The following is a 24457-nucleotide window of genomic DNA, read 5'->3' on the forward strand; positions in this document are numbered from 1 at the left end:
GTTACTCTTAGAATCTCCCCGTGTGGTCAGGCTACTTACAATATCAAAGCTTAGCAATTTTACACATTACATTAAAGCCATCATGTTGGTGCTACTGAACTGGTCGGACGATTCATCTCAGGAAATCCAGTAACATGTTACCAACTCTTATACTCAGACCCCAATTTTATTCTATTTGGCTTTTTATAATCCACTTTAAAGCTCACATTATACGTCCTCTTTGAGCTGCAAGTTTTGGCCTCTGGCCCAAAGACGTAAACTTCTGAGATTACCTCCAATTCTTTTTGGCCCCAAACGAAAAAAAATCTATCACTAGGACTTTCTTTGCCCTATGAGAATCAGGTCAAAAACATTTTTTTGTTGTTGTTGTTAAAATTATCTTTATGGTTCTGACTCACATTCATCAATCACCTCTACCATTAATATGGTCATTCCAGTCCAAGACCTTCGATTCTAGAAAGCATAAATAGCACTCAGTGCTTACCTTCCTAGACTCAGTTTGCTCTGGGATCCCTCTGCAGTAGAGCCAGGCCACGTTTTTAGGTCCTGCAGCCTTGTTATAAGGATGTAGTGGTGGCTTTCTACTCTTATAAATCTTGCATTCTGCTCCAGCCCGACTCTGGGGCTTAAGCTGGTTGCTCCCGACCTCATGGCAGTTGATATGGCAACCATTTGGACTGCAGAGTAACTGTTGGATGCCTCAGATATCATGACACTTCTATCATCTTAGGGCTTAAATAATTAAGATCTTTCTATATGTGTAATTGCTTCCAAGCCATTCAGTAACTTGCTGTGTGGCCTTGAGCAAGTAATTTACCCTCTCTTGTGTCTCTGTGTGAAATGCCCTGCATCTGTGAAATAAGAAGAATTTTACTGACCTCTCTCATTGGGATTTGGGCTGGATTAATTTGTTGCTGTATTTAAAGGGCAGTTAATTCTAATCCTCGCTTCAAAGCAAAAATGTGTGAATGTTCCATTCTCATGCTGTCCAGGATGCCCTCAGGAGCCAGTGTTAGGAGGAGAACAATCAAGAAGAAACAATCAGGAGGAAAGGAGGACCACGGAATGTGATGTCCACGTTTGGCTTTTTGGCCCCTCCTCTGTTCTCTCAAGCACTACAACCTCCACCAGAAAGGAAGTAATGACTAGACCTACCCCTTGTTGACAAACGCATTTGCCCAGACACTTTGGACAAAACACCATGGACAAAAACAATAAAAATCATCTTCATGTGCTTCTCAACCTCTCTAGTGCCGCATGCTGCCTCCCCCATGACAGAAGACGAAACTTAGGAGGACTGTCGGCTGTCTTCCAGTGAACTGGGGACAATATGAAGAGGGTGACTGTGGGTCAGAGGGATGACTAGTTCAAGTTCAGTATGTGCCCCCAGAGAGTTCAGGTCACCCTGCAAACTGATTTTCCCATTACTCTATAAGGCAAATAACACGGAGGCAAAAAAAAACCCCACCCATTCATGAGATGATTCAGGAAATGGATCATGTTGATAACTCGTAATTTCTATTTCCAGCCTTTGTGGCTGAAAGTCTTTTTAAAAAGGAGTCATTTCCTTGAGCATAAGCACAGCCTACAGGAACAGACAGCGGCGCCTCCCCATGTGGATGGAGAAGATGCGGGGAGTTAACACTCTGAATGTGAGTGGACCCCACATCAGGCCAAGGAGTGATGAGGTGAGGAGAGCAACCCGGGGGAGATGTGATAGAAAGAGGACCTGGGCTGCAGGCTTCTCGTTAGGTAAGTGACTTGGGACCAGTGACTTGATGTCTCTGTCCCTACAGAAACTTTCTGCTCTAACGGTCTCTGGTTGTGACCCAAGAACAATCTTAGAAACTGTTTGGGACTTTTAGCAAATCCAGGCTTTTCGCTTAGTTTCTTATGTAATTATTTCTCGCTCTCAAAAGCAGGGTTCAAGAAAACAACAAAAACAACATAGCTGGGCAGCCCGGGTGGCTCAGTGGTTTAGCGCTGCCTTTGGCCCAGGGCATGATCCTGGAGACCAGGGATCGAGTCCCACATCGGGCTCCCTGCATGGAGCCTGCTTCTCCCTCTGCCTGTGTCTCTGCCTCTCTCTCTTTTTCTCTGTCTCTCATTAATAAATAAATAAATTAATCTTAAAAAAAAAAAAACCCAAACATAGCTAATTAAGAGTTTCTGTTTATTTGGGCTCTCATTAAATGAAGGATTTTATCGCATCTCATTGCTTGTACTCCTTGATAAATGCCCATGTCTGAGAGTAATACAAAACCTTTAAGACAGAAGTATTTTGAAGGATAAGCCTTGCAAGCAATGCCACGCCAAGAAGGAAGGGTCAGAAGGAGACCTTGCATCTGTCTAGCACTCAGTATGCATTATGTCATTCTGTTCTCCCAGCGATCCTGTGAGGATTGAAGGCCCAATATTAACAACACTTTACAGATGAAACAACAGGCTTAGAGTGATTAACAGACTCTTCCAAGACCACAGAGGTAATAAGTGACAGAATTGAGATGCGAAGCCAGGGGTTATTTGACCTTAAGGAGCCCTGTAAATCCATCCATCCAGCTCATCTAGCTAATAAACATCGAAGGAGTCGCACAGAGTAGTGGCGTGAAGTGAGGCCTGAGGTCGGATGTGCGTTGAAGGCCCAGCTCTGCCTCTTAAAAGCTGTCTAAGTTACGTCAAGGATCTGAGCTGCTGTTTATTCATTTGACAAACGGGAAGTATGATCCATACCTCCCAAGGTTGGTGTAAGAGTGAAATTACATGAGCTGATGTATTTCGGAGCTTGGTACCACATCTGGCACACAGAAGGGAATCGGTACAATCATTACTATTATTGCCTATTATTATTATTGCTATTATAGATGATGAAAGATAAAGCTTTAGGATTTTGTCATTTCCAGCTTTCAATCCCCAGCACTAACAGCTCCTCTCTCCAACAACCTCTTTTAGAAGAAGGAATAGCAATTATTCCACTGAGTTTGACTATGAAGGCTATTGGGTAAATACTGTTTGCTCCTCACCCAAGTGATCTGCTTTGGCTAAGGATTTCTATCAGAGAGGGTCGACAACACAGCCAATCCCCAAATGCTCACACTAATCTGTAGGGAAATCAATATGAATAATCCTATACATGTAATCCAAAAGTTATTTACATTTGCTCTGATATAAAAGTATGGCCACTGAATCTTCTGGAAGTAATTTTAAACACAATTTTAAATCACTCTGAACACTGAGCTGCCCTACTATTTCTCTTCTGTAATCACTGTCCTCTCTTTCCTGCTGTGGATTCCGCCCAAAACCCGAGTTCACCTCTCTCAGGACACGTCCTCCTTCCCAAGGCAGAGAGGAACTTAGTGCTTCAGAACAAACGCTTTCAGCGCTTTCACCCAATGGACAAACAGTAAATAAAATCACATTCGTGTTAATCAGATTGGACTGAAAATCAGTAAAATTATAAAGCAATATTTTCAAGGATTAGCTGTAATTATGAACAACTGAGTGCTGTATTACACTTTTTAGTTTCCAAAGCAGTTTTTTCCATGACATCCTATGGAGCTCAGCCAGTCTCATAAGTTGGCCTAGTATAAAGCATCTGGGCAGTGGCAGAGGGATGTGTGGTTCTGTGTCCTCAAACTCCAAATCTGTGCTCCTTCTTCCATAGCTCATTCTGCGTGATTTGGACCACTCAGCTCTGAGCAGTCTAGATGTAGATATGAAGATCTATGGAAACACCACCGATTTCCAGAGGTTTGGACAGCAGTTGATCAGTTCCTCTTATATCTGGGTATGTCATTATCTCCTTCCCTTGGGTTATTATCTGTACTCTCATTTTGAAATGGGAGAGAAGATAGTCACGAGAATTAATGACATCCATAAGTCACTAAAATTCTGTTCTTTGGGATTTGGAAAAAAAAAATCTTCATTATTCGACCTCATAAGGTCATAAAAGAAAGTTTCTTTTTTTAAGATTTTATTTATTTTATTTCAGTGGGAGAGGCAGAGAGAGTGGAGGCAGGGAGGGACAGAGGGAGAGAGAATCTTAAGCAGACTCCTCTCCATGAAGGGCTTGATCTCGCAATCCTGAGATCATGACCTGAGCCAAAATCAAAAGTCGGCTCAATCTAAGTGACTGAGCTACGCAGGCACCTTAACCTCATTCTTTACATCTCAGGAATCTTCATACTTTTGATTTTAGGCCAGAAGTCTAAGTTAAAAGTTGACCGACCATTGTGTAGGACTCTCCTACTGTAACTTCCCCAAATTTATCATACACAAGAAGGACTCTACACTCGACAAGCAATTACTACGGAGTCCAGATGGGCTATTCACTTTTCTCAGAATCAGAACCTTGGTGTGAGTCTTGTGACTCTGGGGAACTCTCTGTGTTACACTGTTCAGCTGCAAATCCAGAGGGGCAGGGTGCTGTGTGCTTTCTTGGCCAGCAGATAGATGGTTGGAGGTGGTGGGAATAAGTTCTTCATATCTGTATTCAAACGCAGGGCTAGATCTGGACATTGCCCATTACTTTCATGAGAAAGCAAAGGTAAGATTGACATGGGCCAGAGACCACAGGAGTTCTTTTGAAATAAAACGTCAGATCTTGCACGTCTCTGGTTCTTGAGTTCTGCAGGCCTATGTGCAAAACCTCTGGTCTTAATGAAGAAACTACTCACAGTAATACACACTTACTTTGGGGATAGTTAAAAAAAAAAAAGTATTACCTACAGTGATAAACATCAGCTTATTTATCACTATTTTGTACCATGCTGCCTTAAAAAAGAAAAACCCCAGGGCTCTGTGAGTAGAGTACAGTATATGATTTCTTTGAAACTTCATTACGTGTAGATTAACCCCTGCAAAATGCTTCTATCACATGGAATTACTGGAAAGAGGTGAAAACAACAAGAAAGCAAATCCATGGATTTCAGAGCGAAAATCCCCTAGGCTTACTTTCTTCTCTGTTGGATCTGCCCACATGAACATTTTATATTAGAGGATTTTAAATTCTACAACCTTTTCCTGCTTTCTTCATCAGAGAAGATTTTACATTAAGAGTTTTACATTCTTGGACCAGATAAGAAATACAAAAGAGGGTGATGGGCTGTGCCTTTGACCGGCTGGTGCTTCTTCTCTCTGGGCACAGAGTCGTTCAATCACTGAATAAGCGCTCACCGGGAGTCTATGATCTGCTTGGGCAAGGCAGGAATACAAAGGTGAAAGTCACTGGGGTGGGGGGTGCTCAGAGGGGGTCCACTGCCCCAAGAAGCCCATGATCTATGGGGGAGGGGGAGGGATAGACCGTGCTGGAGATAAATAGCAACAAATTTGTCATAAAAGTAAGGACTGTGTGTTTCAGCAGATTTCAGAAAAGAGATCCCCACTAGCTTTGAGGAGAGGTGGCAATGACTCTTTGTTCCGGCCCTAAAAGGAGAAGTAGGAGGTCACCAGAAGAAAAACAGTGTTTCAGGCACAGGAGACAGCTCAAGCAAAGGTGGGGAGGCATGAAAAAATCCATGTCTGGGGAACGTAGGCTTGTCGGTGTGGCTCGAATCACACATTCATGAGACACACATGACAGCTGAGAGAAGAGGCCTTTAAAGTACAAGACCCCACTCTCAGCATGTTATATTCATAAGCATCGGGATTCGTTTATCTAACAGGTCCTTACGGTCGCATGCTGCTCTGTATAACCAAGTGCTAATTTTTAGCTGTGCTTAAAAGCGATGCTTTGACATGAAACTGCTCCCCCAACTTTTCTCCCAACAGACTTCAATTCACTGGAAAGCCTCCTCCATGCCCCTTAATACCCTGTGTGCACAATTAAATTTCCTTCGGAATGCTTCCAGTAAGCAAGTCATGCCTTGAAGGAATGTTCTTTATGCTCCCATCAAACCCGGGGTAGCTTTTTGCACCATTTAAATCTCTTGTCATTTAGAAATTTAGTAACCCAAGTAATGTGTCATTTCATCCATAAATCTCACACACACGTTCAGCTTGACATGCTAAACAGTCCCCCGCATGCCCAGCTGGAGCGTCACAAGTTGAAACAGAGCAATTGTGCTCCCGAGACTCCATTCCAAGGACCTTGCGAGACGATTTTTAATTTCTCAACTTCGTGTTCTACCTGGAGCTGTGCTATATTAATTGCTAAGACATAAAATAAAAGGACACCTGTAAAAAAAAAAATCCTTTTCGAAGTGCATATGCTATTCTGGAAGTGGTTTGAAACAATATACACAAGCAGCCACATGGTCTAATCTCTATTATGTGCACATGGGTTTCTGTACTCAAAGTACTTGTTATTCTCACTCCACAGAAGCCTAGAAAATCAATGGAACAAGAGGCTTCGTCGATTCAATTGAACTTTGCAAACTACCACACTGTCATAATAATATGCACCGCAATGCCTGCCCAAACTGCTTACATAACGCAGCTCTTATCACATGAGATTTATCAGCAGCCACATTTTTCTTAGTAGGCTGGAGCCCATGAAGTCAATGGTGAGAGAGACCTATTAATCACAGCTGAACTTAGTGTGCTATCTGTGATCCCTTGTAAAAGGGAGGGTGATAAAAAAGATGCATAGTGACACTCACTGTCAAAAATGCTTACGGGATGATGTGCTCATATCAGATGGCTTTGCAAGTTGGATTGGCATTAAATATTCCACAAGTGGAGTTTAGAAAAAAAAAAATAACAATGCTACAAATCTGGGAAGGAATAGCTCTAGGCTCCTGCCAATCCCCAGTTATTTTAGACCTGGCGACAGGGAGTGGAAGGCTTAAGAGAGGCTGCCGAGGCACCTGTTCTAAACGGCAAACTCAGAAGTTGTGACACCCAGACAAAAATCTGTACCCCCCACCCCACCCCCAATCCCACCCTGTCTAGAAACGCAACTCCTGTGACAGCTCCTTGCTTGGCATGCTGCAAACAGCTTATAAATAACGTCAACATGTTACTCATCGACTTTTTGAATGTACAGAAATGTTCGGAGCTTGTTGCTTCCAGTTGTCAGGCCCTTCTTTGTGGATCTCTCTGCAACAGTCTTATCTGTCAGGAAGTGTAAGTACCAGGAGGGCAGCCCCTCTGTCAGCACTTTGCCAGCATTCTGGGTTTTGAGACGTTCGAGGAGTGTTTTGCCATAGTGGTGCTCAAACTCGCTTAGGGAAGGCCCATGTAAGGAGTACCAGGTTGGGGGACAGCTGAACTCCAACAGCTTTGTCTCGAAGGAATAGTCAAAAGGGAGATGGATGGTCAAGTGTCTTCCACTGGTACTGCTCACCTGGGCTCAAACCAGTGCCTGACACTCAGCAGGGTCACACTCACTGAACACCTGTAGGAAGAGGGGAAGTAAGGAAAACAATCCTGGATAGAACACGGATATAAAAAATATAAAAGACCCTCTGTCCAGACCCCTGGAATACCTGAGAAGACTGAGCCCTTCCGGGTCCCATGAGGTATGGTAGGCAGAGTAATGACCTTCCAAAGAGATCTCTGTCCTGATCTCTGGACCCTGTGAATATGTTACTTCACATGGCAAAAGGGACTTTGCAGATGTGACTAAATGAAGGATTTTGAGTTGGGAGGATTGCCTGGATTATCTAGATGGGCCCAATGTCATCACAGGGGTCCTTATAAAGGACAGAGGGAGCCGGAGATTCAGAGTCAGGGAAGGAGGGGAGAGGGCAGAAGCAGAGGTGAGGGAGGATAGTTGTGGGTGCAGCACCCCTGGCCCTGAAGATGGAGGAGGGGCCACAGGCTCAAAGGTGGGGGTGGCCCCTAGACACTGGGAAAGGCAACGGGACACTTCTCCCCTAGAGCCTCCAGGAGTTGTGACCTCCAGAATGGTAAGGGAATACCTTTGTGTTACGGAAGCCACTAAGTGTATGTTCATTTGTTAGAGCAACATAGGAAGGGGATTTCTATCTTGCCTGCCAGGGGCCTCTGAAGCCATTTTTGTGATTTTACAAAACTGTTCTTTTGACTTCGTTGTCTTCTCGAATGTAACTGTTTTTATAAATTTCAGGTTAGTTGAGGTTCATTATACAGCTCATCACAATCAAATTCCTGTCTTCTGCTTGTTTCTGGCCGATCCGAAGCCTAGATTCTAGATTCAGACAACTGTACTTGTGACATTTCTTATATAATGTTGCACAACAAGCATCCATCATTGACAGCTTTGTTTCAAGTTCATTTTTAGCACACCTAGAAAGCATTTTTCCTTTAATATGTACACCTTTGTATGAAGCAGGTAGCTCCATATCAACTGTAAAGACCTATTATTTAATGTTAAAAACCACTCGCTTAGCACTAACCACGTGCCAGATGCTGCCCTGAAGGGCAGAAAATGCAACAATTAATAAACTATAGATACACGCATTTACACAGAGAAATGCTGGATATAAAAAAGACCAAGGGGTCCAAAGAAATACACCTGGGTACCCCGAATAAATGCAGAGATATGGAAGGTTAGCTTTTATTGGGAAGGCTTTCAAAAAAAAAAAAAGATAAAACTTCACCTGGGTCCTCATTTATACATATTTTTCTCAAGTTCAGAAAAACATGATGAGTAGTTGTGGTCCTTCAAGTACAAGGTATGTTTTAGCAATGACATGGGGTTACGAGATGGTTAAAACACTGGGTGTGTATGTGTGTGTGTATGCATGCTCATGTTGAGAATGGGAGTAGGCAAAAAGGTACAACAGATGAAACACGTAAGAAACGAGAGGATAAATTCTGTTCTTAGTCTTTTTTTTTTTTTAAAAAAAAAGATTTTATTTATTTATTCATGAGACACACACACACACACAGAGGCAGAGACATAGGTAGAGGGAAAAGGAGGCAGGACTAGATCCCAGGACCCCAGGATCATGCTCTGAGCCAAAGGCAGGCACTCAACTGCTGAGCCACCCAGGCATCCCCTGTTCTTAGTCTTAAAAGTCCTAGTAAAGAATGTAGACTCCACCTTATACAAAATGAAATTAAAAATTAGGGGATGGGGGCACCTGGGTGGCTCAGTGGTTCAGCATCTGTTCAAGTGCCTATCTTCGGCTCAGGTCATGATCCCGGGGTCCTGGGATTGAGTCCTGCATCTGGCTCCCGGTGAGGAGCCTGTTTCTCCCTCTGCCTATATCTCTGCCTCTCTCTCTCTCTCATGAATAAATAAACCTAAAATCTTTAAAAAAATAAAAATTAGGGAATGCTGAGAGCACACTTTCAGATTTGCATGAACTGAGTCCCTGACCTTCGATGTTTCAAACTCCTGCTGTGTTAGCAGGGGACATCAGTTCAGTTCAGAATTGAGATGAGAAGCATCGGTCACCTTCTGTATTACCAAAATCTCTCCTGCCAGCGGCAGGCCTGCACAGGTCCAACTCTCCCAAAGCCAGTGAAATCCAATGTAGCTATAGTTCTTCACAGAGTCACTGTTAGCGAGTTGCAAAACTGGAAGATGACCTTTGAGATGACTGTTTACTCAGCCTTGGCTGCTTTTTCAATGTCTGTTTTGTTTGTTTTCAAATATAATGGAGGGATCCCTGGGTGGCGCAGCGGTTTGGCGCCTGCCTTTGGCCCAGGGCGCGATCCTGGAGACCCGGGATCGAATCCCACGTCGGGCTCCCGGTGCATGGAGCCTGCTTCTCCCTCTGCCTGTGTCTCTGCCTCTCTCTCTCTCTCTCTCTCTGACTATCATAAATAAATAAAAATTAAAAAAAAAAAATCAAATATAATGGAAAGAAAAATGAGAAGTTCCTTGGGGTTCCTTGGGATTCCTTGCTAATCCTTTTTTTTTTCTTCTAAGATTTTATTTATTTGAGAGAGTATGAGCAGGGGAGGGGCAAAGGGAGAGGTTGACTCCCTGCTGAGCCGGGAGCCTGATGTGGGGCTCCATTCCAGGACCTGGAGATCATGACCTGAGCCAAAGATAGACACTTAACCAATTGAGCCACCCAGGCACCCCTCCTTGCTAATTCCTAAATCATATTGCCAAAAAGCTTCTGATGAAGAGCAGAGGAGGCAAAGAAGAAAGAGGAGGGAAATCTCAGTGAGAGCATCTAACTTTTCCTTTAAAAAAAAAAAAATGTATTTGGGATGCCTCGGTGGCTCAGTGGTTGAGCATCTGCCTTTGGCTCAGAGTGCAATCCCGGGGTCTTGGGATCGAGTTCCCACATTGAGCTCCCTGCTTGGAGCCTGCTTCTCCCTCTGCCTTTCTCTGTCTCTCATGAATAAATAAATAAAATCTTAAAAAAATAAAATAAAAAAACTTAAAATGTATTTATTTAAATATAAATTTAAATTTTAGGTAGTTAACACAGTGCAGTATTGGGTTCTGTGGTAGAATTCAGTGATTCATCACTTACATACAATACCCAGTGCTTACGACGACAGCAGGTGTCCTCCTTCATGCCCATCCCCCACCCATTGCCCCTCTATCAACCGTCCATTTGTTCTCTATCCTTAAGAGTCTCTTATAGCTTGTTTCCCACTCTCCCTTCTAACTTTCCATGTCAGCTCTTTAACACTCAGCTGCAGGAGGGGAATGTGCTAGGTTAACCACCTGAAATCATCATTTTTTGTAAGTCGAAATGGTCAAATATCAGCAGTTTGATCTGATTTAACTTATCCTTCTCCACTCTCCCAGTCCCCCTTGAGATGAGCCTCCCCTGGACACATCCAGGCTCAGTGTCATCTCAGCTGCAACAGAGGTAGAGCGACAGCACCCACAGCGTAGGCAGCATGAGGCGATGTGGTCCGCGCACGGGCCCACCCCAGGGGCTCTCGTGGGTGCAGCGTGAGCAGCACACAGTTCACTTCAGTTGCAGCTAAAAATGCTCTTCTCAGCAACAGCGCCCACGATGACTAATGGCAGCAAACAGGAAAGAACAAAGAGTGCCAGTTTATGTACAGGACACATTTCAAATAAGAACGCTTTCAGAGATGTGGGGGCAATCTCAACACCATCAGGTGAATAAAACATTTTTTTTCCTTATTATGCAGGAAATGAAATTTTGGAGCATGAAAAATGCTATACTTCTCAAATTTTAAATCTTAAATGTCCAATTTCTATGGGGAATTTTAAAGCTGGAATTAAACACAGTGAAGCTTGGTTAACATACAGATTCATTTATTGTTCTGCAGTCTTATTTACATATATGTGTGTATATATATATACACACACACACGTGTGCATGTGTGTATATATATACACACATATATATATATTTTATATATATGTATATATTTGCTCCCCTAGTCAGTATTTAAATTTGCAAAGCTTTCCAAAGTCATTGCTCTTAGAAAATGGCATAGATATGCATGCTACCCACTGAAAGGATGAATGTGTCTGTTACTAAGTTAGCAAAATTGACAGAGTATTGGTGGGTAGCTTATGAGGGCCTGTTAAAATATAATAAAAATGAAAGTAAACTATTTTTTACTCCCAGTGCTGTCTTATCTTAATTAAAAAGTGTGGAACTAACATTTGAAGAAACAGGCAGAATGACAAGAATCACTTTTGTCATCCTCCAATATGCAGAGCTTAGAAACTGGGGGGCGGGGTGGGAAATGCGCTCTGCTAGATGGTCATGACAAAACCACCTGTCAGGGCATCCTCAGCCCAAGACAGCATCGAGGGGGCAAGCGAGCAGTCCACAGATTAGTGTTGTACCCACAACATGATGGTGTATATTTAATGTTTTAAATTTTGGAAGAAGAGAATAATAACACAACAAGAGCAGAATAATAAAAGGCATTTTTTTTTTTTTTTTAAATCAAGGGCCCAAATTGCAAGAAAACCTCCGGGGAGGAAATTCAGATGGGGCATATCCTTGTCATTGAGTATACTCTTTTTCCTCTCTTAGTACATTACAGAGTTTCTCTCATCGATGAAGGAATTGCTTTTTAGAGCAATAAAACCCAATGGAATAATTCAATTTGTTCATGTTAGCCGTGGGATTTTCCAATAATGAATTGAATTTCATAAGAAAAAAGAGGGCCCATTTTCATAGCTGTGAATGAGGATTAAACCAATATAAACTTTCTTCCCTGTTCAGGCAAGTAATTTAGTGACAACAGAGCACTTTCCCTTTGCGGTCAGGTAATGAGGGTAGAAATGAATGTCGGAAACCCCAAGGGAAGCCACATCTCAACTCTGCTCTTCCACGGCGGTGTGAGCAGTACCGAGGCCATTCCAGGGAGTCCGTGATTTTTTTGTGTTTTTTCTTCTTTTTTTTACTTCCCTTCCTCACCGAGTTTTTCAACTTCTCTCTTCTTGCTAATGGTTTTAGGAGACAACACTAAAAGTAAGTAATAAGATACCAGTCTGTAGCATTCTAAATGATGTGTTCTTCAGAATTATGACAATTATCTGCTAACTGTGCCATGTTCACTTGCTACATTTTTTTTTTTGCAGTGTCCTTCAAAATACATCCAAAGATACAAAAGTGCAGTAGCATTACCAAAGGAAACTACTAGTGAAAATGTCACTGATCTTTGGCAGAAATGGCCCCAACTGCAAAACAGGTGGATCATATGGAAGAAGGTGTAATATGCAGGCATGCCTAAACTTTGGAAACTCAATACAGTAGAGTCATACTGGATACAGGACAGCTGGGCAGCAGAAATGTTTCAGGGCAGGCACCCACCCACCTGCTCGCAAGCTTCAGATCTGAGAAAAAGGCATTCTAGTAGCACCAGGTAGACAGGCAGAGGACATGGACTTTGCACAGACCAACACTGGGTATAGAAAATCTTTGTTCAAAAATCAGTAAAAAGAAATTTTTAGATAGATCAAATATAGATATTTGATGTAGGGGTCTATGAGAAGCACTAGCATAAAAGAAAGGATCCACTGTCCTGTAGATGCACTGGGAATATACCCTACAAAGGAGGACACTCATAGTATAATTTTGTCATTAAGAGCAGGGGTGGAGGATGTTGGAAGTCAAATTTCTGGACTAAAATCCTAAGTTGTTCATGTATTGGTTATTTGCCTGTTGGGACTCCAATTTCTCATCTATGAAATGAAGAGGATAACAGCACCACATGTTATGAAGATTAAATAAGTTAATATATACATCATGCCCTGGATAAGGTAAGGGCACACTGCTTGCTGTCACTGTCACCACCATCACCATTACATGAAGCTCTGTAGCTAAGGAAGCCCACGTTCTCTTAGAATGTCAAGGAAGCGTGGAATTTATAAAATAAGAGATTACAAAATTAGAGGAGCAGGGATCTGGCCACGGTGTGAAAAGGCAGCTGACAGAGAAGAAATTCATGTAAGAAAATAAACACGAATATCTGAGTAAATGAAAATGTGCATTTAAGTCAATGACAACACAGAATGGACAGTGTGTAACAAAAGCTGGTGCTGAGGAAAAGCCGCAGATCATTTATAAGAGAACAACAAGCAAGTAAAATAGATCAGATTGATCAAACTGATAATCCTATATCTAACAAATCCACTCGTCCCAAGAAACCAGAAAGGAACACAAAACAAAGCAAAAATAGATATGTAATAGCACATCTCTGCGATGCTAGAACAGTTTTCTCTCCTCAATATAGACTTTTTAATAGTTGTGAAAACAGAAGGCCACCTTCTTGTTGATGTAGGTGTATATACACACACATACATAAACCCCCATGTGCATATGTATATACACAACTACATGAATATTACAATTAGTGGGATCTTAAAATAGAAAAAAAAAGTTCAGTAAACACTTTCTTGAACTAAGAAAAACCAGCCAATAGGAAAGATTCACCTGTGTTCCAGAAAAGAATATGAAGCATAAAGAGACACATAACTACACACATTCCAAGATTTTTTAAATGTCAAGACTAAAGCAAAATAGTCTCATCAAACACGAGACTGGGAATATTGCTAGCTCTTAACACTTTACTTCTGTTAAAAGGGAAGAGATCTGAGGGACAGGTGAAAAAAACCTACTTTATTACAATTGGATGATGGGTTTCCTTTTGTCAAATTTTACTAATCTTTGGGCATAGATTTGAAATATTTTACATTTAATGAGAGCAGGTCTGCCTTGCTCAGACTTTTCTTTCTCAACTTGTAAACTCCAGGAAAAAAAAAACAAAGTCAAACTTTTTTCTGAAGGAAATAGTTGGTTTCTCAAGAATTCTGTACACAGCCAGATGGCTTTCAGATTTTAAGGCAACAGTAAGTCTTGCCTAGATATGCAAGATCTCTGAAAATATATCACCCATGTACTAGTTTTAAAATTTTATGCAAATTGATTCCAGTTATAAGCGAGATGAATCAAAGGCAAAACCTGAAGCCTGGGAATGTCAAGGTGTAAAAGGGCTGTGATAAGCAATTAAACAAGCTAACCCCATAGAATTACATTCAAATCACAGCTGTAAATAAAGTTGCAAAACCAAACGTGAATGTTAAAAACACTTTCTGAAAGAAAATCTTCTTTCTGTAGCAAGTAACAATTTAGTGATAAAAATTATGAAGCAGTAATAACTAGGGTCTGGAATTCTCTACCATAAAAGGATTAGCCAGGAAGTTAATTTCTCATCATACAGGAGGGTGGAATGAAAATAATGATTCTTCACTTGTGTCATTAGAGTGAATAAAGCTTTTCTACACTCCAGAAATGTACCTTCCTCATCACTGGGAAGAATAAAGCATGCATGCATGAATGAATGAATGAATAAATAAATACATACACACGTACAAACAAAATTAAGCAAACAGGTACATAAATATGAAATGTATAAAATAATATGACAGAAGTTTGCCCACACATTTTGGCTAAGACAGACAATCGATGTGTGAACAAGGTTTAAAGCCCCCTTTAAAAATGAAGACTCAAAGAACTGGTTTCAAAAATTCAACTATAAACTTGTAAAGGGAAGCAAGAGGAAAGAAAAATGTTAAAAATGACAAAAATACAAAAGCTAATATATACCAGGAAGCTACACATAAAAAGAAAGCAGAGGTGGCAATGATAATTGAAAGTAGATTTGAACTAAAGAGAAACGTCAAATGAGAAAGAGCATCACTTTCATTACGAAAAGTTAAAATCCTTCAAGAAATTATCCAACACATAGGTGACAATTCTGGTAGCATTTCACTAAATCAAACATTTAGAAATAAAGAAATGGGAAAATCCAAAATTCTCTGAGAATTAAAACTTGCTCAGTCTTTGACAGATGAAGAATTTTTTTCAAGGAGCTTCCAAGATTGGAATACCATAAAATGGGTAAATTGAATAAATATATATTTCATTTTATAGGGTACAAGGCAGCTATCATGGAATTGGTACAAGGCCCTGGATGTCAAAGGATTTTTTTTTAATCCCTCAAAAAGAAAGAGTCATGAATGTCATGGACTCAAATCAAACATGATGCAATAAAACTGGGAATTCATAATGCAAATGTAAGCAAAATTACCCAGTCACTTGGAAATCTGAACAAAACAAAGCAAAATAAAAAATAATTTTATGCTAAATAACCCTTACACAGAAAATTTTTAAAAATTACAAACTATTAGAAAACAATTTTTTAAAAGATTTTCTTTATTAGAGACACACAGGAAGAGGCAGAAACATAGGCAGAGGGAGAGGCAGGCTCCCTGTGGGGAGCACAATGCAAGACCCAATCCCAGGACCCCAGAATCATGACCTCAGCCAAAGGCAGACACTCAACCGCTGAGCCACCCACGTGCCCAAAACTATTGGAAAAAATTTAAAGCCTTTACTAACTAGTTTGGACTAAAAATGTTAAAACACAACATATGAAAGTTTACAAGTGGGTAAATTTATTAAACAATGAATAAAAATAAACATCATATTTAGAGAGTAAGAAAAAGATGAGTAAGCACAAAGACGTATAAGATGATAGCAGAAATTAGAGAAAGAGAAAACACAAATTCAGAAATTAATTAGTGAACTCGTTACTTGGGGGGGGGGTTAGAAAAAATCAAATCAAGACAATGAAAACCACAAAGGCAACACAAGCAAAAATGAACAAGTGGGATGACATCAAACTTAAAAGTTTCTGTCCAGCAAAGAAAACCCTTCAATAGAATGAAAAGGCAGCCTAATGAAGGGAGAAAAGTGTTTGCAAACCACATACCCAGTGCGGGGTTAATGTCCAAAATACATGAGGAACACATACAACTCAATAGCAAAAAAGCAACACACAATTAAAAACTGGGCAAAGGATCTAAAGAGACATTTAAAACAAAACAAAACAAAACAAAACATACAAATGGCCAACAGGTATATGAGAAGGGGTGCTCAACATCATTAATCATTAGGGAGATGCAAATCAAAACCACAATGAGATACCATCTCACATCTGTCAGAAGGGCTGTTATGAAAAAGATGAGACACGACAAGTACTGACAAGGTTGTGCAGACAAGGGAACCCTTGTGCACTGCTGGCAGGAATGTAAATTGGTGCAGCCACTATGGGAAACAGTATGGAGGCTACCAAAGATATTTAAAAAACATATATTTAAACTAGAGCTACCATGTATCTGGCACTCCCACTTCTGGGCATATATTCAAAGAAAACAAATCATTCTCTCAAGGAGATGTCTGCATCCCTGTGTTCATAGCAGGATTACTCACAACAACCAAGCTCCGGAAATAAGTCTTAAGTGTCTATGGATAGATGAATGGATAAAGAAGATGTGCATTATATAATATATATATTATATTATATATTATACATATAATGGGATATTATTCCATTATATATATATATCCATTGGAAATATATTCCATTTTATATATATATATATATATATCCCATAATATCCCATTATATATATATATGTATATATATATACATATAATATATATTATTCAGCCTTAAGAAAAAAGGAAATCCTGTCGTTTGCAACAACACTGATGAACCTGGCGAGGGCATTATGCTAAGTGAAATAAGTCAGAGAAATACAAATGCTGCATGGTTTCACTTATACAGAAGCTGAATGCGTAGGAACAGAAAAGAGACAAGTGGTTGTGAGGGGCTGGTGGGTGGGTGAAACAGGGAGGTTGGTAATAGGGTGCAAAATTTCAGCTACAAGGGGCACCTGGGTGGCTCAGTGGGTTAAGTGTCTGCCTCTTGACACTTGATCTCAGGGTTGTGAGATCGAGTCCCACCTTGGGCTCCGTGCAGGACATGGAGCCTGCTAAGAGTCTCTCTCTCCCTCTGCCCTCCTGTTCCCCTTAAAAAAAAAAAAAAAAAAAATTCAGTTACAGGTTGAATACGGTCTGAGGATCTAATGTAGAATATGGTGACTGTAGCTGATAACACCATATTGTATAAGTGAAATTTGCTAAGAGTAGAATGTCAATATTTTTACCCGCCCCCCCCCCCCGAAAGGCAACTATGTGAGGTGATAGGTGGGATAATTAACTCGATGGGGGAATCCCTTCACAGTGTATATGTAAATCAAATCATCACCTTGTACATTTTCCCGTACAGTTTTATTTATCAATTATACCTCAGTAAGGGAAAAAAAAAAGAAAACTGAAACCAAAAAATAGTAGGAAAAATGTCCTCCTTAATAGGCTCCCATTATCAGTTTTACAGGTGAGGTTTTTCTTTTTTCCTTAAATCCTCCGCACTTGAACAACAAAACAACAAACTTTTAGGCACTGATCAGTCCCTACTCTATGATTTCTGAGTATAAAATGCAAGGCTAGCCAGTGTATTTGGTGAAAGGAGAAAAGCTCTAGTATCAAAACCCGAAAGAAAAGGGAAAAAAAAATCAAAGACAGTTTTCCTTATGGCGATCGATGTGAAAATATTTTAGGTAAAACCTCAAGAAATTACATTTAACCGATATTTAAAAATCACAAGTCAAGAACTCTCAGGGTTTGGCATCAAAACGTAAGGATGTTTTTAGATTTGGTAATCTACGAATTACCAGATTACTTGAACAGATGTAAAACAAAGAAACACAGAAGTTTTGGATAAAATGGGATCCGAAGTAATCTTCCTTCACGGGATGAAAAACATCTATCTATATGGTCATCATTCGGTTTACGGAAACACATGAGAAGCACAGTGATCATAACCAGTGACTGTGTCACAATCCTCTCTTCATCCCGGACAGGCACGCAACTCTCAGGACCCCAGGATGTGCCGCTCTGCCCACAATCCCTCCCTGGCACTCACCCCTTGGACAGCAGGTGTTTTTAAGATCTGGGTTTGGGGGTCAGAGAGACTCATTTCCTTGTCTTCCAAGGCAACTTTGACCTCATCCCCTCATGGAACACAGACCTAGTTCCACTTCAGCTGGCTCTGGCCTGGTTGCAGCGCCTCTAAAGAGGGGCAGTGTCCAAGAGCATATGATACACAGCCCCCCTCCCCCCAGCCTGCCCTTCATGCTTCAGAGACTAGGTCCTCCTCTACGATCCATACACCCCACAGATTTTTGCAGCAGAGGATACAGCCAGTGTCTCTATAACCCAAGTCTCATTTGAAGAACCCTTCAGGTTAGAGTTGCAATTTCCTAAAAGGCTTTGATGTGCTTTTCTGCATTCTTCTTTATCAGACCATGATAAGAAATGAGGCCTGAGAACTTCTAGAGTAGGCTTATTACCCTATTGTCTCTCTGCTGTGAATATTCAGGCCTAACACGTGAGTGCACTTCATTTTTTGGCCACTTGTAAGTTAAAAGATGGCAAAAACTACAAATATGCCCATTAACAGTAGGCATGGAGGAAGGGCTAACTCTTCCCAAACTCAAATCCCATGCATGTCCTCCCTGGTAAAGCCCAACCACTTAGAGTCTGCGTAGAACGTGTAGGAACCAATGCTTCCTTGGGGCAGCAAGGAACCCCCTTTCCTTGTGCTACCCCGACTCACTGCTATGTTCTTTCATTTAGCTATTCACAGACTTAAGATTTACAGCCCTTGAAGATAGGAACCTTATCTTACTCTTCCTGACTCCCATTAGATTGAGCACATTTTCTTCTACTTAGCGTGAATAAATATTTGCTAAATGGATTTAGAAATGAAAATTGAGCTGCTGGAGTTTACCCTGTGTCAGACTTCTCAGGAGGTTAGATGTCAGGTTTTCTAATTAGGAAGATGGTCAGCTCAGTGATGCCATTTCTGTCAGACTAGACGAGAGTGTCTGCAAAATGTGTGCATGGTGAGGGGGTGGGTGGGTGGGTGGGTGGGTAGGGACAGGGCGACTACCAAAATACCCGAGTTACTGGACTTGGTCAAAAGGGGACTGAGGAACAGGATTTCAGGTTATGAAGAAGAGTTACAGAGAGGCAGCATTTATTTCTGCACAAAGGCCTAATGGACATGAGTTAATGGGATTATGTTCGATTGGGAAGAATTTACGAGATTCCTGAACCAAGTGTCAGAGGATTTAGATGGTTGCCCTATAGATTCTTTCCCTAGAAAGCTTTTTAAATAGAACTGTCATCTATCCATTCAGAATGGCTTCAACACAGGCCTTCCTGGGACAGTACTGGTAAGTTCAACACCATACTTGACTTGCAATTCTGAGAATCTAGGATATAAACAACGTCAAGAATGTGTTTTGCAACAACTTGGCTCTAATCAATTTAGTTCTCTTTTTGAAACGCCTAGCCAACGTGACGTTGTAAATCCAGTTACTGGTCTGGACCTAACTAAGTTGCATTTAAGACTTTTAGCCAGAGTGTGGCACTGCTTCTTCTATACATTCGAGAAGTGTCAAGGGTGGGTGCCTGCAGAGAGCCCGGATGTTTTCCATCCTGGCTACCTGCATGGGGGTGGGTTCTCCAGGCCTCTTCTATAAGTGTCCAGCTGCATTGGAAGAGTGATAGGGTTCACTTTCCATACTGAGGGAGTCCAGTGTTGTGTAGACTTGGAGTTAACCGTTTTCATTTGGTTACCTAAAGGATGGCTACCTGTGGGTATAACCATCCCGGGTATTTCCCTGGACACGAAGAGACAAGAAATTAATAGCTCCATAGGCCTCCTTACAAAACCAAAAGGAGGGACGCCTGGATGGCCCAGTGGTTGAGCATCTGCCTTTGGCTCAGGGTGTGATCCCAGGGTCCTGGGATCGAGTCCAGCATTGGGCTCCCTGGGGGGAGCCTGCTTCTCCCTCTGCTTCTGTCTCTGTTTGTCTCTCATGAATAAATAAAATATTAAAAAAAAAAAAACCCTAAACGGTTGTGCAATAGCCCTGGGAGCGAGGCATGTGATAAGTCCACGATCAAAACTTTGTTTCTTCAGACAACGCATTCAAGGGCGGTGGGAGGGACTCAAGTGGCAAGCCGGCCAGAGCTCTTCACTTTCCCTGACCTTTACCCAGAGCATGACAGAGACAAGGATGTGCTGGGACAAGGCCATGATAGGTACAGCTGCTCTCATCTGTGCATCTCAGGGAAAGCAAGCCATGTTTTCCACCATAAGCAATTACATGGTCTCAATTCTAATGAGAAACACTCTCTGCCACAAGTAGATACTATCGTTCCTCAGAAAACCTTCCACTCACCCAAGATGAGGAGAGTGTGGTCAGCATGCACCACGGCTTGAGAGACCTCAGGCCAAAGCTGAGGGCGTTTGTGCCACTGTGGGAGGTGCTTACCAGTAACTCTTAGTTCTCAGAGATTCACAGAAAGGTCCCCATTTTCCATCTCCAACCCTCAATGTAGCAGAGGGCAGGGAAGCTCTCAGGCCCATGCTGATTGACGTTGACATTGTAATCAATATTCTGGGATTGGGATATCCCAATCAACTGGGATAAAGGATCCCAATACAGTCACTGTGTGTGTGTGTGTGTGTGTGTGTGTGTGTGTGTGTGTAAGGGGAGCTTCTGGACTTCTCACACTGGATGGGGTAGGGGTTGTAGTCATTCTGTGTATAGTTGGGAAAGCCCTGCTGGCAGGCCACTAGTCTCAAGCTTTTGGATTACCTGAGCTTCTTGTGAAGGCAGGGAGGCCCAGGGACCCAGTGTTGCTCTTTCCTCTATCAGCCATCCCCCTGGGTCTATCAACCCTCGATCTTGGAAGGGAGCATCTTCATCGGCATGCTCTGGTTCAGGCTGCTGCAAAATCAGGTCTTTTCTAGTTGAATGACTAAAAGAGACACATGCTGTCAATGAAGGAAGCTGGAGGCTATGCCAGGCCTGTTGAACACCACAGGCACAGCGTAGATTGACGGATGGGTGGAGAACTCATCCAACTAAGGATGAGAGTAGACTGGCTCCCTCCTATCCAACCCTTTCACTTCACTCATTCCCCACCCAGCCCTACTAGCTCTCCTTCCCCAAATTCCAGGCAGCTAACTCTCCCATCCATTCAAACAAATTTTAATCACAATACCTTGAAGGCTGGGATGAAGGAAGGTTGAATCCGTGTCCACCTACATCACTGAAGTACTTCCCCTTTGGCCTACTCATAGTTTGCATCAGGAGCTCACCGACAGGGAGCCATACCGGAGAGTTTTTAGACCTACAGTGGATTAGGACTCTTCCAAAAGGAATGATGTAAAGCTGCTAATAGAAAAGAGGAGTGGAAATAAACTTTCCGGATGCCATTCAGCTAAAGGAACACAAGTTCAGGAATTTTAAGGAAGGATTGATCTCCACTCACACAAACACAGTGCACGGTACAAATACGGACTGAATACCACTGTGCTTGAAGAAAAGCATCTCCTAATTTATATCTGAAATTTCACCTTCATACAAAGGAATGTGTGATGATGATTCTTTCCTGACAGCAAGTTTTAGTAGGAAGAAGGAAACAGAGGAAAACACAGGAGAAGTAATCCTTTAAGCGGAGGAACATTCCATGGAGCGGGAAACCTGGCCTAAGCACAGGGCTGTGGCCAGTGAAGAGCCATTTCCCTATTTCACGAGTTTGTCCTAGAGCCATCAGAAAATCTAAGTGGTCAAACTGCATTGAATCTGATCGGCTTTATAAAATGCAGCACTTTGGGGCCACATCTCATTTGTGGTAGGACATACTTGCCCAAATGTGTGAGTCTCCACTCGGTGAGGAGGGAGAGGGTACATATTGTGCACCTACATTCTTGTCAGTGGCGAGTCTCTTTTGGACAAGCTGGGGACTCTGTCTCTGAGCATATTAACTGTAGGGTTGCATGAAATCTCAGCAGGCTGGCCCATCGTGACAGCTTCCTCCAAAGCATCACCCTGCTTCTTGCCACTTAGCATTCTTCCCACCATATTACAGAAGAAGGCATTTCTTCAGTTGGTATTCAAATGGAAACTGACATCTGGTTCACGTCTAAGACACTCTGATGTATGTGGAGCTTTTTTTATATGGCCCTTTGCTCTAACCCAGAGATTAAAATGAGCCTCAACATAAACCAGAGGGATGAGGCATAAAAATGATTCTAAATCTCACCTATGCTCAGCTGACACCTGTAAAGCATGATTGTGTTTTAATGATAACACTTTGGAATGGCTCAGGTAAATATAGTGCCATATGCAAAGCTTTCAGATCCCACAAATGCCACCAGTACTTATGATCCCTGTGGGTAGGTTTTCTCTTGCTGTGTTCAAGTCTGAATGGAATATAAATGCACCATTAAATCTGCCCTAGAAGTACAGAGAGCGGCCGTTGCATAGTTAAGTGAAAAAGGCAGCATTTTATGTCTGATAGAGCAGTCATCTTGTAAAGAACAAATTGGTAGAGAGAGACAGGGAAAAGTCATGTATGGAGAGAGGCCTCAACAGGATAGGCAGATGGAAGTCTAAATTCTCTTATAAATTCCTTTTAAATAACATATTTTATTGAGCTGTTAGAAGAAAAATGCAGATTCTTTCTGAAGCTTAGAAAGAAGAGGCCTAACCCCAGCACACACCCAGGCCACTATGGTCCCCATCACCATTGTTAGTAAGAAGGGGCAAAGAATAGAAACAAGAGTAAAAGTCATCTTTCACTACGGCAAACAAAGCAAGTTTAGCTTGTCACAGGGAATGATGAATGGCTACCCATCACTTTCCCAAAGAGAGAGAAACCAAAGATTGTGTATCAATTTTTATAATTTTAAAGCTGAAAGATAATAACTCTGCAGAAATGGAGCAGACCACATAAAAATCCCTTCTGAAAATGTGATTACACATAAAAATCCATAAAAACGTACAAAGTGATAGATGAACCAAAACTACACAAATGCAGTTTTTTATCCTTTTGGAATGGAGCAGAATGGCATATGTAGAGAGAAGATTTTATTTTGTATTTTTAAAAGAAATATTTGGAGCTTAATTGAATTATACTTCTGGTGGGAACTGAGATATTTAGCTGGAATATTGGGTTTTATTCTAAACTGAATTCTATATTGAAGAGATGAAGAAAGAACCACCGTGAAGTATTAGCAGTAAGGTTGACCCGTTTCAATAAGCTAAGAAAGCCATGCATAACAGAAGGTAGTATACTTTATTCCTACACTCTCCTAACCCCCAAAGGGTCTGTATTCAGTATTCTTGATAACTCTGATAGGGAGATCATCTTTGATCTATTCTAATTAAATTGAGTTTATATCTGATATTTATTTCTCGAGGTTCTTAAAATTAACTTTTTGTGGGTGGCTACCCTGCTAAATCTGTGTCATCTCCCCCCCGCCCCAACTTTCAATTTCATTTCAGTGAATCCGGAACATATATTGAAATGCATGTCTCATTTTGCTTATTCTATAGAAGTTATCAAGTTAATCCCAAATTCTACATACCACACTTTACGTATATATATTATGTTTTAATTTATTTTAAGTTATTTTGTTTGCATTGGCCCTTCAGGGATTTCATGATGTTCCCACAGGTAAACTGAATCAATAGCATTGCATAATAAAACGTGCTTAAATTTTTTGCATTTAGAAATCATACCAATAATTTGTATTTATTTAACGGTTATGGTTAATGTGGGAAAAAATTCCCTTTTCTCTTGAAAACCTCAAAAAGCTTGTGTCAGAAGTCCTTAGAGGTCTGCTTATATTGTCCCAATTATGATTAGCAAGTAGTGTGGATGCTGTTATATAACATAGGTGAGGTTTTTTTTTTTAATGCTGCAATCTGGGTAAAGTATATCGTGAATACAGCGGTACGGTTTTTACTATGTAATTTCAATGTATTATTTATATCAACTAGGTTTAGGGAATATATAGAAGCTAGGTTAACATCATGCCCATCAAACCCATATTTTAAAAGGCCATAAGGAAAAAGAATGCATCCCACAGGTCAACTTTGCTTCCAGCAAACCATTTCCTCCACACTAGCAGAAAGGTGGTTGGAGAAAGAGCAAGGTTCTGAAAATAAGCCACAAGGATCAGGAGAAGAAATGGACAAGACTACATGGTAGGAAGATGAATTCCAGAGGAAGGTGGGGGTGAAGAGTAACAAGCCGATGGCTTACTGCTAATTTCTTTAACATACAACAACTCCAAACCTTGGTGAAAACCCCACATGTGTTGTATAAACTTCCAGCCCTCGGCTGCCCTG

General features: G+C 41.3%; 1 protein-coding gene and 1 long non-coding RNA gene across 4 annotated transcripts in view; one reads left to right on the forward strand and one right to left on the reverse strand.

Annotated features, from left to right (window-relative positions):
* Positions 1-24457, reverse strand: part of CELF2 (CUGBP Elav-like family member 2) — an 815242-nt gene that overhangs the window by 424981 nt on the left and 365804 nt on the right. The window lies entirely within an intron of this gene.
* On the forward strand, positions 1482-13314 carry LOC140633386 (uncharacterized). Its single transcript, XR_012030989.1, has 3 exons — positions 1482-1752; positions 3662-3784; positions 12410-13314. It is a non-coding gene; the product is annotated as an uncharacterized lncRNA (long non-coding RNA).

This window comes from Canis lupus, chromosome 5 (genome assembly GCF_048164855.1).
Source record: "Canis lupus baileyi chromosome 5, mCanLup2.hap1, whole genome shotgun sequence".
Lineage (NCBI taxonomy): Eukaryota > Metazoa > Chordata > Mammalia > Carnivora > Canidae > Canis > Canis lupus.